The 13,671-nt window shown below is 42.3% G+C and overlaps 1 protein-coding gene across 8 annotated transcripts in view; it reads left to right on the top strand.

Moving 5' to 3' along the window:
- Positions 1 to 13,671, top strand: part of SLC45A4 (solute carrier family 45 member 4) — a 93,420-nt gene that overhangs the window by 34,438 nt on the left and 45,311 nt on the right. Inside the window, exon 1 of one of the 8 annotated variants that reach the window (XM_086741334.1) lies at positions 6,158 to 6,180. The exons of 5 other annotated variants lie outside the window; for them this stretch is intronic. The gene's annotated coding sequence lies outside the window, so the exon portion shown is untranslated. Of the gene's footprint in view, positions 1 to 6,157; positions 6,181 to 8,640; positions 8,709 to 10,099; positions 10,205 to 13,671 lie in introns of those variants that run through there. 2 more of the 8 variants (XM_086741331.1, XM_086741332.1) reach the window with 2 other exon arrangements.

Here is a 13,671-nt window from a genome sequence, read left to right as displayed (position 1 = left end):
CAACCTCAGCTTGTAGAGCTGTGAGAAAGTTATCAAGGAGTGTGGCAAGGAAGGAGTGAACGTGCTTTTTAAATGTCTTGTGATGGATAATAACACTTGTGTTGCTGATAGCATGGAGAGAGTACGCTAGAGTCCTGCTTACAACTTGGGCCATCATTTCATCTCTGATGGAGGGATCACCTCATGTTGTCCTTTCAACAGCTTTTACATTTTAAACCTACTATCAAGCCTTTGTCTAAATAGGTAGAAAAATCTCATGCCCTTCAGACTTGCAGTCACATCTTCTGGCTCTTGTCCTTTCTCTTATTCCCTCCCCTAACTTTTTCTAGTTGGCTCAGTCTGTTTATGTGCAGCATACTTTGCTCACTGAAGTGCTGGAGTGGAATGTTGTTGTGCTTGACGAGGAACCATTAGTCATGTGAGGTGATCCTCACCTCTACTGTAACACTGGGACAAAAGTAAGAATATCTGCTTTCCACAGGATACTTGGGTTCTGCTGCTCTGCCATAACCCACAGCTCTTCCTGAAAAATGCATAATCCCTTCTCCATTTCACCTGCTAGCAGGAGCAGTGTTTGAATACATATTTGATTTTTTTTGTTATTTCAGACTGTCCTTTGCAATCCTTACAGATCTCTGTTCAGTAAGCCTGCTAAGCTGATGATACTTCTGGACCAGCACCACTCCTGAAACCCCACCTAGAAATACTGTTTTGGAGTTGCTACTCTTCATGGCAAAAGCTGTGGAAGCTGTTTTAATGTTCTCAAGTCCATCTGAGTGTCTTACCCATTGCTGTGGTGGTTTCATCTAAGGTTGCTGGAGCCTTAATATAGAGATGCATGGCACCTGCTACTGCTTATTAATAAAGACCTGTGAAATCCTTCATAACTGGTAATTTATTAAAACCTTCATGTGTTTCAGAGTAGGATTTTTCCTGGAAGACTTCATGAGTGGCCAAATTCAGACAATTCCAGTTGTCTAAAATAGATTTTTTTTTTGAAGTCTAACTGAAACCAGAGAAGGCCTGTAACAAGCTATCTGATAGGTTAAAGTGCTTGCAACAGGCTTTTTAGAATTTCTCAGCAAAATTAATGTTGCCACTGTCTGACCTGGATAACTCTGCCGATTGGTTAAAGCCTCATTCACTTGATACCTTTGGTTTGCCTGCTCTTAACAGCAATATACTTTAAGCAGGTGTCACACTTCAAATACTTAGGGCTAAGATGTTCATCACTGTTTCAAGGTAAATCTTTGCTGTTCAAGGTCTTAGCCAAGTACATGGTAAAGTTGTTCCTTAACCTGAATGGCTAGTCTGTTAATTCGAACAAACTGTTGCCTATAAACACCTTGCAGACAGTGAAAGAGCCAGCCCAAAGCAGTGGAATAATTCAGGGCAAATGTGCCATCCCTTATCAACTCTGTGTGTGATAAACAGATTTAGCTAGTTCTGAAGTTAGAGAAAGGAATCCTGTGTTAACTTCTTCATGGGAACGGGGTTGGAAGCCAAGCCATTATCTTGTACCAGAATAGAATCACAGAATGGTTTGGGTTGGAAGGGACCTTCAAAGGTCATCTAGTCCAACCCCCCTGCAAGGAGCAGGGACATCTCCAACCACATCAGGTTGCTCAGAGCCCCGGCCAACCTGGCCTTGAACGCTTCCAGGGATGGGGCATCCACCACCTCTCTGGGCAACCTGGGCCAGTGTTCCACCACCCTCAGTGGAAAAAAAATTTTCCTGATGTCTAATCTAAATCTACCTCCTATTTCAAAACCATTACCCCTTGTCCCATCACAACAGGCCCTGCTGAAGAGTTTCTCCCCATCTTTCTTGTAGGCCCCCTTTAGGTACTGGAAGACCGCTATAAGGTCTCCCTGGAGCCTCCTCTTCTCCAGGCTGAACAGCCCCAATTCTCTCAGCCTGTCCTCATAGGAGAGGTGCTCCAGCACTCTCATCATCTTTGTGGATCCTCTCCAACAGGTCAATGTCCTTCTTTTGTGGGCTTCAGAGCTGGACATGGTACTGCAGGTGGGGTCTCACCAGAGCAGAGCAGAGGGGCAGAATCCCCTCCCTCGACCTGCTGGCCACCCTCCTTTTGATGCAGCCCAGGATGTGGTTGGCTTTCTGGGCTGCAGGTGCACCCTGCCAGCTCATGTTGAGCTTCTGATCCACCATTACTCCCAAGTCCCTCTCCTTAGGGCTGCTCTTGATCCTTTCTCTGCCCAGCCTGTATTTGTGCCTGGGATTGCCCTTCCCATGTGCAGGACCTTGCACTTGGCCTGGTTGAACTTCATGAGGTTTGTCATGGGGATAAATAAACTGATAAGCAAAAGTATTCAGTTAAAAGTAGGGCAGTTATTTAAAGAAATAGTTTGAAGACATATAACTTTTTTGAAAAGATGAGATTGAATAATATTATGCAGTATCCATCCAAGTACTTGACTTCAGTTTTGCAACTTCAACTCATCACTTTGTTGTAGGAATTATGACTGTCTGCCTGTTTTCCCCTACAGATGTAAGCCTGTAATTTCCACTGCACTGCAGAAATAAAACATCCTTTTTCTGAAGTTCATCTAGTCAGAAACACCTCACAGCTTCAACCAGGTGTATGTGTGCTCACATCGTACTTCAGCTGACCTCTACATGTGGTTAGTGATGCTCCTTGCTTGGCTTGCTGCTGTGGGCAGTTGTCATCTCCTGGACAAGGAACATCAAGTCAGTTTTAGAAATGGGGAAATTAGCATATTAGAGCAAGTAGAAGCCACCAAGAGTTGATCAGGAGTGGCAGATCAGGGAACTGGAAATGCAACATCTAGAGTGCCTTAAGGTCAGGCTCAGTTTTCCGGAGGAGCAGTGAGAAGACTCTTCATCCGTCATGCTTTTAGGACCCGAGGAGAGAAAGCAATGAAAGCTTAAAGCATGGAGCTGAATGCCATAGCTTAGTATGCCTGTTCTCAACAGCTTCTGCTGAACCACAAAGCAGATTAAATCAAAGCAAAGAGTAGAGGCTAAGAATCTTGTACCAGTATTTCTTCTACCATACAAGCAGAGCAGCAGAGGTGAAGTCGGACTGAATGTGAGTGGAGCAAGATGGTGGTGCAACCACAAACTTCAAGCAGCGTAATAAAGGTGTGTGGATGACAGAAGATGAATGGAGAGCTATTTAACTGTCTTCGCGAAGCCCACGCTATTGCTATGTGTTATTGCTCAAGAACAGGCTAATCGTTTAGAGTAGGCTCCTGTTGAACTGTTGAGATGCGTAAGCTGATAGCTTCAGTGCATTAAAGGCTGCGTTCATTGATCAGCTCTCAGTTTGGTCGGTTCTTCCTCTGATTTGTTCTGTGAATCGCAATACAGCCCCTGAGATAGGAGCTACCTTAATGCTAGGTGTGTTTTAGCCTAATCTGAAAGACTTCTGAGAGCAAGACACTGCTTTTCCTGTTTATCCTTCAAATCAACACTCAACAAATTTCACTTGCTACTCTCCAAGCTGTTTTAAAAAAATGTAAAGGAGATGCTTAAAGTCTTCATCTTGTAATCACTTGACCAGTTCTGGGGTCCTGAATTTAAGTTGCAGCTGTTATTTATATTGAAATATACTCATATAGGCTATGGACTCCCTTTTATTTTCCTTCCTCCGGAGATGGCTTACACTAACTGCACCTGCATTTTGGTGTCTCTTTAAACAATAAAGGCAAAAAAATACATCTATTTTTGTCAGGTGCTCAGGCTGCTGCTACTTTCCCTATCTCCCAACTGGATTTTCCTCTTGACTTGAGACTTCAGGATCTCTCCAGGGTAACAGAATGAGAAAAAATATTGCTTGTTCACTGACTCCAGTGAATGCACTTCTGAGTAGAGGATCTGATGCCTTTCTGAGGATGTTAGATGTCTAGCAGGATAACTGCCAACTCAGCTGTTGCGCTCCAGTATCATGCTATTCTGTCTACTGAAATTCTGGCGTTTCCCTCATTTTCCTGCTCTTCTCATATGTTGCTTTCAGTGCCTGCAAGTCCTAAAGCAGCTCTACCTGCCTGAAGAAATACCCGTGATACTATCTGACCACAAATTTATTCTGCCTCTGAGAATGATCTCGAAAGGTGCTCTAGCTGGTATGCAATTAGCTGTGCATAAAGCAACAACCACCAGATCAGCTTTGTTTTCTAAACAATCAATCTTGCTTGTATAGGCTGAACTTCTCACTACCGAGTTCTTTGTGCCAGCAACCCTGCATCTAGAAAATTACTCAAGTGCAATCACTTTGAATTTTAAAAGTAAATGTTGGCTATCATTTGTTGACTGTAAATACTCTTTTTTTTTTTTTTATGCAAAGAAACTTTCCTCCTACTAGAAAAAGCCTGCCTAGGCCAGTAGAAACTATTGCAACAATATGTTGTCCTTGGGGACATTCAAGAAAAGCTGCTTTAGCGTGTGTAGGATTGATTCACTGAGGATATTTTAGGTAATTTAAGGCTGCATATCTGATAGTAACCTCCAACAGAGAATGCTTGCAAGAGACTAGATGCTTTTCTTTTCTTTTCTTTTCTTTTTTTTTTTTTTTTGAGGGAGGCCATAATAGTTTGTAAGGCCAACCAATATTCCAGCTAGTTAAATGTTAGTTAGCATCTTTGCTGCCTGCATGGCCTGCTTCTGGTAACCCCGGCTGGCTTGGCTTGTAACGAATAATTATAGTGCAGCTGGTAAAACCATTACACTGATTCCTCTTAACCACTCTGCCCCTGGAAAATGTTTCTGAGGGGATTTAAAGGGGCACAAGATCTGTACTCTACATCATGAGATAATGCCTCCAGTTGTGTGGATGAGATCTGGCCCCGTCTCACCGCGCAGCTTTGTCCCTAAAGTATTCCTTAGGTCGTATGTAAAACCTCCTGTGAAGGATGGCAGCTGTCTGCTTTGCAGCGTAGAGGAAAAGTTGATGACTGACAGAGCCTGATCAAATTGTCTGAACGTGACAGGACTAAACCTGGGCTGTGAGATGTATTTACATTCATTTTCACCTGCTGAAGGTGACTGTCAGCTGTGAGAACTGCTGTAATGATCGCACCGACACGACAGCAGACTATAAAAGTGCTTCAGCTTTGGTACAGACCTGCTGCAAATCTCATCCTGTAGCGGTCCAGATGTACGCTGCTGAAGTGGCACGGATGCTGGAGCTCGTGCATCCCATCAGAAGAGAGCGGCTGACAGTCATTCCCAAATTAGGTAAAAATGCCAAATTCTGACAAGCCTTTGCCAAGCGTTTCGTAGTTCTCCAAAGTCACAAATGGAAGAGGTCTGTGTCCTCTACAGGTCTTTATGTATCGAGTCCAACTGCCAAGCACTTGTAGCCTCTTATTATTTTAGCCTCTGTGTCAGTAAATATCTTCTCCTGCCAGTTCTAACAGGGTTACAGCTTGGCAAAACACATTCCTGAAATAGCATTCGTTCGTAGTCCAAAATCAAAATATGTCCTGATTAAGCTGCCCTTAAATGTGGCCACCAGCTTTCTACAGGGCTGCTTATAAACCAGCTGTCTAAATTATACAACTGTGCTAAAAATTTCTAAAAACGTAGCAGTCTGAAATCAGTGTGGTGATGCAACCCTTCTAAGCACTGATTTATCCATATTATTGGCCCAACGGTATTTCTCTGGTTTTCTTAAAATTTATTAATTTAATTATTGGTGTTAGGAGAGGATTCTTAATTTTGGTTCTTTCTCTTACCCCTTACTTCAAATACATGGACTGTGCATCACTGCTAGGTCAGTTCAAATGTTTATTTAAATAATTGAGAAACTAAATCAAATAGCTATACTTTATAGCAACGAACATAAACTGTTAAAGGTCCCTTCCAACCTGAACTATTCGGTGATTCTGTCCATTATCCTGGTATTTGGGACAGCCTGAAAAACTGGAGCAGGGATCTCTAGCTACGCTTTTTACGGAGTGAGCTTTCTCGATGCTTGCTTGTAATCACTTGTGCTTCAAAGGGCGCTGTGAAGATGTTTGCCAAAGGTGCTGCACCATAAAACTGCTGCTCTAACCTGTCTCTGTTCCTTCTCTTAGCACCACCGAATGCATCGCAGGCTTGAGGTCATGGGGCTGATGAGCAGCGGGTTTATTGCGCCTTTTGCAGCACAGTTACATTAGAAGGAGGCAGGCCCCTTGGATGCTAGGGAGGAAGTAAGAAAGAAAAAAATTCTCTCTAAATACCTTTCTTTCTTTCTTTCAGTACTATAGCAGTCAGCTCCATTTAACACCTTATCAGGGTGTGTTAGATTATTTTTCTTGGCCCGAATGGAGGGAAGCGATGCAAAGCTGGGGTGGGGAAGAGGCGGAAAGGAAGGGATCTGTCTTCTTCACGCTGACAAGAGATAGTTTCCAGCAATCATGCTGAATCAGTGTGGGCTCAAACTGCAGCTTAGGCTATAAACGGTTGCTTATTGCCAACCTATTACAGTGGTGATGTATCAGTTTGATCTGTGAGTCCTCTCCAAAAAGGCAAAATGAGAATATTTAGTGCAAGATGATGTAACCAGTTATATATAGTTGTTTACAAACCCTTCAGAGAATCTGAAATGTGAGAAACCTTCTTCTGTGTTGTTTTGGTTTTTTTTCTGAGGAAGTAATTATTACCTCAGCGTTAGTAAAATCCGGCCAAAACTTAACTTCTCCATCTTCATTGGAGGGTGAACAAAATCCTATGGATGCTTTCAAAAGCTTACTTTAACAGAGTTTTCCGAGATTGAATGATGGTAATGCGTTTAGGGACTGGTAATTGGAGATAATTCCAATGAATTAGACTTTGCAGACGTTAATGATATGCTAGAGGAAGTCAGCTTATGAAGATCTATGCTGTTCTCTCTTTTTTGTCTTGATCTATTGAATAGCTTCCGTAATTGTCTAATACGTATTCTGTCAGTATTTGAGTTTCTTAAGCATTTACAGCCTGACGAAACCAGCCTGTGAATTTTCAGAGCAGTGAATATAATGAGTTCAAATGCCAGTACGTGAGTATTGTGCTCTTCATTGTACATACAGTAATATCTGACTCTGCATATACAGACTAAGTAATCAATCTTGGCTTCACTATTTTTTTATGGATGAATATTCATGCTAAACACTAGTCTCAACCTATTAGAGAAAGCATTGCTCATTCTGGAGAGCAGTTTGCAAATGGTTGCGCTGGTACACTTCGTTTCTCACACGCTGCAATCAGGACAGCCTTTGTGAAAGAACTTGCAAAAAAAAAAAACGCTAGTGGCAACGATGTACTGATAGCTAAGATTATTCTTGCACCACCAGCACCACTGGGGTTGCAGGAAGGTGAGATTCTTCCAGTTAATCCACTTGGTCATGTATGAAGATGTTCCCTGATGATAGCCTTAATTTTGTTTTCCTCTATTGTCCTACCTCATTGAGACAGAGGGAATGAATCAATTTAATTCTGATGGGAGATAACTCTCGTGTTCGACGTGCTTTAAAAACTTGAGCATCTTTTAGTACGGCATGTCTAAGCCAGGCCATACTTGGCTCGTGCCAGGCTGAAGTTTGACTGTGCCTATCTGACTGACCAAGTTAGTGGATTTTTTTAGTGAAAACTGTTATCTGCAGCAGTGTTGGACCATAACAGCGTACCTGCACGCTGGCCTGATCCCCATCTCCATGAATTTTTGAGTTCTTTGTGTTTATGTGGTAACTAGGTTGATATTTTTTATTTTTGAAAGTACTTAGCGGTTAGTGCTTGCTATCCTGTCCTGAACCTGTATCTAATTTTGGAGGTAGAACCTGCTCCTTGGAGATCCAGCTGTCATGAAGAAGGCATGCTGTGTCTTTGCTGTAGTGTGAAACCACTTCTTAGTCCATCTTTTACCAGTATCTCTGGTCGAGCTGTTAGGTTTTCCGCTAGCTGGGAATGCTTCCATGTTGCTCTTTATGCCCGTACCACCTTAGCTGCTTACTTGTCTAATGTATCTGTATTAATAAACATGAGGGTAACAGGAGCATATATGAACTTTTTTACCTAGCAGTAAATCAAAAAATGAGTTTAATCAGATAATGCTGCCTCCTCGGTGGAAGCAAATGAAGTATTTCCTACTAAAAACAGCAGCAGCAGTGATTTAACAATGTAATCTGATCTACTCTTAGTAACAGCCTGTGCCTTCAGGGAGCAGTGTAATATCCAATCCACTAAATAAAGTCTGTCTCACATTAAATTCTGGATCCCTTTTAAAAAGATGGCTTCCCAGAATTGTTTCAGTAATTTCATAAACACCCATGGTTTCCTACGTCTTTTTCCCAGTAATAGAATCAGACTGGGGAAATTGTATTGGCCCCCAAAATATAAAGAATGAGGAAACAGTGCTGTCTTACAAAGATGTTCTACCTGATGTCATGAGGACCTTCATCTCTCCACCTTATGTCTTAAGCTTTCTATTCCTCCCCGCATGTCTGGCCAGGAAAAAAAGCCCATCAGGGGCGTTTGTCATGCACAGCTTGCCATCTGGGACTGCATTGTCGCATCTTCCAGCATGAGCCAAAATCTTAACCCTTGGTCATTTTCCAAGTAAGCTGGAAGGAGGTGGAAAGAGGGTCCCCAGAAAGCAAGGGGGCTTCTAGTCAAGGCCATGCTTTACGGAAAGAAGTCGACAAGACACCTTATGGAAGATTTAATATTGGCAGAGCTGGAGCTGGAAGCCTGTTTATGTCAGGTTTGAATAATTTCTGGAATTTTGTATACATACTGAGGAAAGGACGCCAGAAATCTTCATTAACCCTTTCAAAATGAAGCAGCACACATCTGTGTTCTTAAATTTTGGGGAGGATTGTTGTTTGGATATTTTTACGGATTTGCTGGGGGGAGTCAAGAATGTCAGAAGTTCAGCCTTAATAGCAGGAGAGCTACCAGAATCATTTGCTTCTCTTAGATGAGTATATTTTTCTGAAGTTATGCCTCTGCTTAAACAGCAAGGCAGAGGTTTTAAAAAGACACCAACTGGATTACAGTGTGTGAAGAGTTCTGAGGGCAGGCAAAAGTTTGCGTTGCAAGGAGTGGAAAAAATGCAGCTTCTCCATGTGAGGTGGATGGCCCTGTATCATCTTCATTCGCAACGTGCTGCAGAATGATTTCCCTCATCACAGACCTTGCTTTGGTGGCCTAAATTGTGTGGTAGCCTCAAAAGTAGGTCATGATGAAAAAGCACTGTGTTGATTCCAGTGACTTTCTTTTTTTTTAAAAAAAAAAAAAAATCTTGGATTTCGAGATAACTTTTTAAATATCTCATCTAAGTCTTCATTCGGTGTCAGTCATGGGGTTGCTTAGGCATGGTGTCCTTGTAGAACAAGCTGGTCTATGCTCTTGTGTTTCGATGCCTTTGATTACCTGAATGATTAATTAAATGTTAGGACATGTCAAATGTGGTTCTTTATTGCACCCAGTTAGCCTTAACCTTTTTCCCTTTGGCAGGCTTTTAGTGATTGCAAACAGGTTAGTCCGGTTTAATGTAAGACTACTTTAAAATCAGAGGTTAACTTTCCTCTCAGGTTTTGGAGTGATGTTGCTCCCATATGGGACTGCTGTTAAGTAATATGTGGTATAATTGCATTTTTAAAAATTATTCCTGAGGAGGTGTAGTCTGCTCCCTCTAATAGGGTTAATAGAGTTCTGTTTTTAGAAAGCAGCAGCTAAAAATCTTCCTGTCTTTGCATTTAATTTAAACAACTACCTGCCTTTAACTGCTGCCTTATTGAACCAAAGGCCTCATGATTCTTAGATGATGCTGCTTCTAGAAAGCCACAGGACTTTTTGAGTCTAAACTTTTATGAAGGAACAACTTAATCAGACCACGGAAGGGTACAGCCCCTTTGCTGAACTTCAAGTACTTGCACGCATTTATCCATCTGGGCCAAAAACTCCAGGTATGTTTTCTAGTTCCTTTTTTCCTGCTGCAGTGGCTGAACCCTTGAGTCTTGATGCGGGCCAAAGAAACTTCCCCTGTGGCCAGTTCTGTTACTATAAACAGCTGCTAATAATTAGCAACAGAGCCGCAAAAACAACTGGGGCGAAAATAGCTGCCTGTTGGCTACGCAAGTGGCATTCTGCCATGCATCTGGCAAGTTCCAGGAGGCAGAATACATGATAGCCCTTCCAGCATGACTGGAGATCCTTCTTCTGCATTCTGAGAAGGAAACGTCTTGAGCTGGGCAGGTGAGTCTGCTTTTGCGAACCACCACCAACTTATTTTCTCTATGCCAGCTGCAATTTCACGTTGGCTTTGGGTATTGCTACCCAAAGTAATACTTCTAGCTGCCCCTATTCCTCCCTTCCCTCACTGCATCGGTATGGATCCGTGCCATCGGAGAAAACCAACCTGACTTTATATAAAAGATTTTTGCTGTGTTTTTTGTCAGCGTAGTTTTCAGCCTGGATCGGTTACGCTGTCTGGTTCACTACTCAGACGCTCGTATGGCTGCGCAGGAAGCGGTGGGATTAAGGAACCTGGGGCAAAGAAAAGGAAGAAGATTGCTGCCTTTAGAGGAAGTACTTGTTTATGCCACCTTAAAGTGATTGAGAAACCTGTAGCGTAAGCAGTATAATAAGCCGGTAACGTATTTTGTGTGATATTCCTGTGCAAGCAAGTGACTGTAAAACAAAACTAGCCTTGCTAGCAAAACAGGCTGTCCTAGCAAAAGTACAGTTTGCTGTTACATCTTGAAGCTGCAATCAGCTTTGTACTGCAAGGAGTTTCCATCTGGTTTCAGCTGTTGCTGCCTCTGTAGTGGAAGCTACTGTCCCTATGGAAGATCTATAGAGCTAAATTAATCGTGGGAAAATAATCTGTAGGAAATCAGTTGGATTGGCATCTTACGGAATCGTTTGTAACGTATTTTGAGAAGCAACAAGTTTTTGTGAGGTGGTGTAGCCAGACTTGCAGAGGGATGAAGGTCAGCCTTGCCTTTACGAGCTGCTCTTTCACAGCAACGTGCTATTGCTCTGTTGGCGTGGTGGAGCACCAGAGGACTGGAACTCAAAACATTAGCAATTATCCCTGGAAAAATGCCATTTTACTCTTGAAAAGGCACAAGTTCAAATGATGTATCGTTTCGCAAGCCAGTCAGACGCTGAACCAGAACCCAGTGTCCATTTTGCATTTAATTATAGAAGGAACAACAAGTGATGTTTGTCTGTAACAGAGGTAGAAGTGTTCAGCCAAACATTTATTTAATCTGAGGAAAAGCCAGATAAACTCGGAACACCTTTCTTTCCAATGCTAATATTAAAGCTCTACTTAAATCAGTCTAGATAACTTTTCTGCCAAGTTGCTTTGTGCTAAGATTTTCAGGTAACCTGGCAATCTCTTGAAAAGTTAAGTATTTGACAAATAAATGGAATGACTGGGCACTCACAGGCTGGCCAGCCTAATAGGATTCACAGGTGAAATCGTATGGTTACTAGTGTGTATGTCCGTGGGATGTACTCATGGAAGAATTGAAGGAGAATACGATGTAAGACTGTAGGAGGGAAAAAAAAACAACCTTGTCCTATTAGACTGGCAACTTCTGGACTTTTACACTTCTTTTTCCCAGTCAGACATTTGAATATGAAGGTTGAAAAAACCTACCTTGGCTTTTTTGTTGTTTATGGTTTTCTCCATATGTCATGCAGAATGTCACATCAGGATCTGTTAGTGATCCCATGACAACTGTGAGCAGAATCATTAAAGCCTAATTAAATTCTGGAAGAATTGGTTCTTAGCTATTTTCCCTTAGGAAGTTAGTGGTAAACAACAGAGACATTTGTACACAATGATAGCTCTTGATGCTTCCTTTCAGCGTCAAGAAGGTGGAATTCTTTTAAACTGTAGAGTCTTTGTTTGAGCTAGAGTATTTCCTACATTGCTAGAAAGCAATTCCTGTGGAGCAAAACTGAATGAGCTCTACACTATGATTTGAGACAACTTTGATCAATCCCTATACTTGCATGTAAAAGAAAGTAGTGATAATGGAAGAGGCACATCTTGAAGACAAGAGGTAGCTTGATAAGTGATGGGAAGCTAATGCAATAAACCGTAGAGACCAGGATGAGAGAAGGGGATAGTTTGCCTCTGTTCAATCCCTCACTTGTTCCCTTAGATATCCAACAGTGTTTGGCCACAACTGTTTCCATCCTTTTCTGTTTGTTCATTCCAGTTTTTCTTAGGCCGTGCTTATTTTTCCCATGAGGACTTAGGATTTTGCAAGTAGTGCGCACCTACCTTGTTGAAATGAATTTTCTTACATCAGCAAATGCCTTAAGGGTTGCCTAATGGCTTCAGAGGAAGAAAGCCCTCCTAAAAGAGTTGACATTTTCTCATGGTGTCCAGTTGGGCCTATTTAACTATCTTCTTGCCAGGCCTTATTACTACTTAATAAAGGATGTGCGTGATTACCTGAAACTTGCTGCATGCTCCATAGCTTCATTAAAGTCATGCTTTGGCTCTGGTTCAGAAAATCTAGTTGCTTGTCAAACATTACGCTCCTATTCCTTGTTAGCAAGAGATATCTGGAAACATGCATTAAAAATAGTTCAGCCTTAAAAGATTTGGGCAGGATCACTGTTTACCCCATTTATGTTGGGACTGATGGGTGTACTGTCAATCTTCTGACCTCTAGATAACGGTATCCCAAATGCAAAAACGCTGCTTGACAACCTCTAAGTCCTAAACTTACAAAACATGATGGGAGATGTGATACAAGTCCCGTGCCAAAGGCATTGTGTTGCATGACTGTGTAGTGTAAGCTTTTTGTGCACCTTTAGCATGCAAAAAGGGAAAAGAAAACCACCGAGTTGTGTGGGCCACAAATATGACCTACATAACCCTTCCTCTTCTTTGGAAAACCCTAAAGAAGAAAGGCAGTAATTTTCCTCAGGTTCTTCGATGATTCATGTGCTTTGTCTGTGAACGCTACCTATTTGAGGCACAGGATTATTGTGATGTAGCAGTGTCAAGCCTGTAACATCTTGTTTCGTGCTTCATGGGCCACGAAGATGGTAAGAGGGCTGGAGCACCTCTCCTGTGAGCACGGGCTGAGAGAGTTGGGGCTGTTCAGCCTGGAGAAGAGGAGGCTCTGGGGAGACCTTATAGCGGTCTTCCAGTACCTAAAGGGGGCTACAGGAAAGATGGGGAGAAACTCTTCAGCAGGGCCTGTTGTGACAGGATGAGGGGTAATGGTTTTAAAATAGAAGGACGTAGGTTCAGACTGGACATAAGGAAGAAATTTTTTTTCCACTGAGGGTGGTAGAACACTGGCCCAGGTGGCCCAGAGAATGTGGTTGATGCCCCATCCCTGGAAATGTTCAAGGCCAGGCTGGATGAGGCTCTGAGCAACCTGATCTGGTTGGAGATGTCCCTGCTTTTATAAAATTTTGCTTACAGATTAGTTTTCAGAATATATCAATTGTCTATTTCATTGAAATATTAACTGCCACTTTATAGGTTTTGTCATTGTCGCAATGTGGCCAAAGGCCAAAGTAGAACACGCGCAATTAGGTTGAAGAAGAGCTGGTGTAATCAGTCAGCTCCTTCCATGTACACTTTGCAAGATCAGGAATATTTCTATAACTAAACTTCTCTTCATACCTGACCTCTGTACAATGCCCAACGTGAACTCCGTTCTGTGGCTGAAATTCTTCAT

Source organism: Chlamydotis macqueenii, chromosome 2, assembly GCF_036417535.1.
Source record: "Chlamydotis macqueenii isolate bChlMac1 chromosome 2, bChlMac1.mat, whole genome shotgun sequence".
NCBI lineage: Eukaryota > Metazoa > Chordata > Aves > Otidiformes > Otididae > Chlamydotis > Chlamydotis macqueenii.
This window is presented reverse-complemented; position numbering and strand designations above follow the sequence as displayed.